This window comes from Octopus bimaculoides, chromosome 1 (genome assembly GCF_001194135.2).
Source record: "Octopus bimaculoides isolate UCB-OBI-ISO-001 chromosome 1, ASM119413v2, whole genome shotgun sequence".
Lineage (NCBI taxonomy): Eukaryota > Metazoa > Mollusca > Cephalopoda > Octopoda > Octopodidae > Octopus > Octopus bimaculoides.
Window position 1 is genome coordinate 85,873,460 of NC_068981.1, and position 5,001 is coordinate 85,878,460.

A 5,001-nucleotide genomic window follows, 5' to 3' on the forward strand; every position below is an offset into this window, starting at 1 on the left:
ATATATATATTGTTGTTGTTGAAGTATGTGTAAACACTCAGTAATTTTGAAAACCGAACAGGATGTGTTTCTTGTAACCTCAGCACTAGATGTGCATTTTTATGTTTGCCGTTCTTATAATATAGAAAGTGTATATTCTTCTAGTGTAGTAAGGATTGTCGTTGCTGCTTAAAGACTCTTAGAAAAAATTTTCTCGTGTAAAGTTACGTGCGATCGTTTATAGTTTATTTCATACATGGCAGTTTTCGCATTTATGGAGGGGTGGGGTGGGGAAATGATCATCGGACGAGGGGTTTCATCGTAATATAGAATACACCTATGAATATAATAATTGAAATAGAACCCCCAATACTAAAAATAGTATAAGTGATATTACTGATTTTGGGGAAACCTGTCAACAGATATGTGTTGGGAGTTGAAAGCTGATGTAAAATTATGTGATACATCCAACTTAGCAAAAGCTTCGTAAACTGTCAAGTGAAACCGCTTTACACATTTCTCTTTGGCATTTCATCAACATTCTTTTTAGTTTAAATGGGATTGTGGAAACTTGAGCTGAGAAATATACCTGAGAAATTAGAGTCATATTCTGAATGTAAATGAACATATAAAAGTGCATCTGTGTCTACAATCATTGACAAAGTAGGTTGATGTTTTTTTTGAGGGCTGACATGGGGAGGTGCGGCTGTTTTGATATTTGGCCGGTTTAAAAAGATTATTTACATTATGTCTTTGACTAAAATTGTTGAATACTATTTTAAGTTTTTTTTTTGTATATGATGTATATTTTTTCCTTTATAGAGTTTTACGATACCGTCTAATGATTTTCTAGTTAATTATAACTATGCATGGTAGTTAAAAAGTTACTAGAGAGATTTCGTATCTAGATTGGGCAGTATATCTTGTACGGTAGTTGGTTTGGCGGCAAGAACATTGAATAAACTGATCGACAGAAATACAGATTATTATACTTTAAAATGTTTGGTGATGGTTCAAAGCCTACCATTTGCTTTAATATTTTTTTCACAGAAATCTGTTATAATAATTGTTTATAATTTAGGCACAAAGTATTTTTGAGGGGAGTGGAGTTAGTCAATACTACCGTCTCCAGCACTTAACTGATAGTTTTAGTTTATCGACTCCAAAAGTATGAAAGAGAAAGTTAACTTCAGTAATCAATTTGAAACCAGACTCGAAAGCAGTGTTTCTCAACCTTTTTGCTCATGCGTAACCCTTAAAATAAATTATATGTCTCAAGGAACCCCTGCACAAAAAAATTATATACCATATCTTTCTCATATTTTTCATCGTAGTTCACATGGTAAATATATATATATATATATATATATATATATATATAACGATCATGAAATCAGCATTAGCTTATCTCACTCTTTCTCGCGGAACCCTAGGGTTCCGGGGGACCCTGGTTGAGAAAACGTTGCTCTAAAGAGTTGGAAGAAATACTCCAAGTCATTTGGTCTGACCCTTTAACAATTCAGCCAGTCGATCCTAATATAATGATGCTAATATTTGTATTTCCATAGAGCCTAAGATTTAGATGTGTTCTTCAACAAATAGTCATTACATGCATTGTATTTTCTGTGACTTATAATGTTCTCAAGTCTTTCTAAGTCTATCTTAACTCTCATTACTTTCCCTCGTCAACTCATAATATTGTAATGTATGTTCATTCTAGTGAAGATTTCTTCTGTACATTGACTAATTGTCTGTTACCTCACTTGCAGTGTTTCTCCATGCTGGCATGTATTTGAAAATGTCTGCTGTGCAGCATGTCATTATTGCTGTTCTTTTATCTTATCTGTGAGGCCCAGCTTCCTGGTATCAACACTTTGCCTAATATTTCTTTTTTTGGTCTTCACATAGCATAAGTACTTTCCACTGGTAGCATTCACCCATCACTTATATTACTTATTTGTATCTCTGGCTTCGATGCTTGGCCACTCGCTCATTTCACTTGTGTTCTGCTTTTCATACAAATAACCATCACATTTCTAAAGGATCAGGCTTAACGTTTTCCAGTTTCAACAGACTTCAAATTTATTATATTGATATCTCACTGTTCCTTCTCTTCTAAGCTAGAAGATACTTCAGGCCCCACAATTATTGATACTCTACAAAGCTTCGCTAAGGCTCACAGTGGAGCTATGTTCTGACATGTTGAGCAGTGCCATTACTGCATGTACAGACATCCTAGGCAACACTTAGAAAAGAGCCACCCAGCTGATTAGTAGAATGTCACACACTACAGTCTCAACCCTACAAGCATGTTGTCTCTTTTCTCTGCCTTTTCCACCACTATTGTGGCCTTTGCTCTTTGGAACTAGCTGGAATCCTGCAGCCTCCACTCAGGTACTTCAGTCTAACTCACTAACACCCTGCCCTGTTACTAATCATTTTGCCCTGTCCTTCCTTCCTAGAACATCTTCCCCCTGGAATTTCCTTTCTGCCTATGTTTCCTGCAGGTGTTCAGTTCCAAAGGTTCAAGAGGCAGATTAATGACTTAAATCTCACTGGACAAGGAAGACCTGCAAAGGTTATGTGCACTATCCCTTCTTCCAACCTAACAAGTTAAAAACAAAAAAAAGTCATGCAGTGTCACTAAGAGTTTGTCCTCAGCATTAATAGAGAAACATTTTGTTGCCAACAGCTTCTTAAACTGATTCCACTCTTTCTTTACACTAGCAGCTATACTTTCATTACAGTCACTGCATGTACTAATTAGGTTGTATAATTAATAGAAACCTGCAATGTCTTAAGCCATATGAGCATTTCATTTACCTCTTCTTCATGGCTGTTTCTGCTATTTACCATTTTTGTACATTGCTTGCATCCTTTGTCTAGCCATAGCTTGCAGCAAATACACTGTGTTGAATTCATACTGACTCTTCTCCTGCCCATCAAGTAAGGCCACTTTCTAAAAGGTACTAAGAGTTCTTTCCTCTGTTACTAACTATTACTTTGGGCTTTTGCTATCTAGATCATACTTTGAAATTTAGAACTTTTTCTGAAATATTTTGATTTCTGTTGTTGCGGAAACAATTATTAGCTGAAGATGAAAAACACATACATGAAATTCTTCTCTGAACTCACTTTTATCCATAATCATACTAATAGCACCATGCTGTATAATTTAAGCTTTTAAGGCCATTTACCTACATCCAACTTTCTTTAGTGTCCATCAGACTGCTGATCAATTGGACCCTGTTTAGTAAGCCCTTCTTCAGAGAGACAGAAGCTAAATTCAGTGGTTTATTAGTTACAAACTTCTCTTAAAGTTGTATTACTAGAAATGTAGGTTTTGTGGTTATATGTCTTAATACAAACCCAAACTTCATCTAATTGATTTCTGAATCTGTTTTTCTAAAACACTTCAAGCACTCTAAAATCGTAGGTCATCAGTTTGAGGTCTCTGTAATTGGCCCTCTTCAGGAAATTTTGTTTTACCCTTATAAAACTTGATTAAGTTAGTGATTAATTAACATTAATGTCTTTTGACAATATTTGATTATGGAAGCAAGTAACTTGATTGTGTTTAGCTTGTGAACAGTTATCCTTGATGGTCTTGATGCTTTTCTGTTTTCAATACTTTTATAGCTTTTCTAACTGTACTGAACTGTACCTTAATAATCAGCTACTATATTTCTTACTCTTGTGGAAGTATCTTACTCATCATCATCATAATTTGATGTCTGTTTTCCATGCTGGCATGGGTTGAGTGGTTTGACTGAAAACTGGTAAGCTGGGGAGCTGCACCAGATTTCAGTCTGATTTGGCATGGTTTCTACAGCTGGATGCCCTTCCTAATGCTAGCCACTCCTAGAGTGTAGTGGGTGCTTTTTAGTCTTTCCTTGATATTCTACAATATCTCAGTACATGTAGCCCACTTTTCACTATCAGTGAGGGTAAGTTCACTATTGTTGTTTCAGGTTCACTTCCTGATTAGCATCCTAGTTCATACAAACACACTGTCCTGCACTTTAAAATACTTCACATTCATCATCCTTTGGGCACTGATCATTTGCAAACCTCTTACTCCCATCATCTACTCTGCTGACTTGTGAAGTGTATTTTACTTAAATTATAATTTTATATAAGTGGACCAACCATACTTTAATTTTTTTTCTTTTTCAATTTTACTGTGTACCTGCATTTGCTTTATATATCACTCCCTTCCTGAAATAACACTAGTAGGACCCGTGAATATTTCACAGAATTAATGGTAAACCTATTAGGTTATTTCTGAAAACTTTATCCAAGAAACCTGTAAGTGTAGCCTGTGTTGTGTCTGTATGGAAAGATAGTCTCTCATCTGCTACTCATTGAAAAGTGAAAGAAATTGAAATATGATGATTACTTAATGCACATTATATACTTTATGCACAATTTTATAGACTTAATACACAACCCTCATAAAATATTCATTTTTATTTTCCCATTTTTCCCAGAAACAAAAAAAAAAATCGCTGTACGTATGGTACAACCTTTAGTTAAATTGCATATATCTGCCACATAAATAAGCTTTAATATTTCACGGAATTACTCTTACGCATTAGGATGAAGAACACTCTTTGAAACTATGTTAGTTGACACTTTCCTGTACTCTCAATCCTTAGTCTTATCTTTATCTTAGTCTTGCAGGGCCATGAAGAGAAATCAGAAGCAATTATTGTATTGCTAGAATCAGTTTATAAAATTGTGCTGATTCTGTTTCAGTGTAAATTGTAAAATAATGCATAAATATTTCCTCTTTCACAAATATTAATTTCACAAATTTTTTTCGCTGAAAATAAATCACATTTAAAGTTTTCTATGAAGGAAAATCTAGTGAATGGAATTTTGTTTCTAGAACAAGGTGTTAGTCATCATCATTATCGTTTAACGTCCGCTTTCCATGCTAGCATGGGTTGGACGATTTGACTGAGGACTGGTGAACCAGGTGGCTACACCAGGCTTCAATCTGATTTGGCAGAGTTTCTA

The 5,001-nt window shown here is 35.0% G+C and overlaps 1 protein-coding gene across 3 annotated transcripts in view; it reads left to right on the top strand.

Annotated features, from left to right (window-relative positions):
• Positions 1–5,001, top strand: part of LOC106868575 (mitogen-activated protein kinase 14) — a 97,709-nt gene that overhangs the window by 1,451 nt on the left and 91,257 nt on the right. The gene's annotated exons all lie outside the window — the stretch shown is intronic.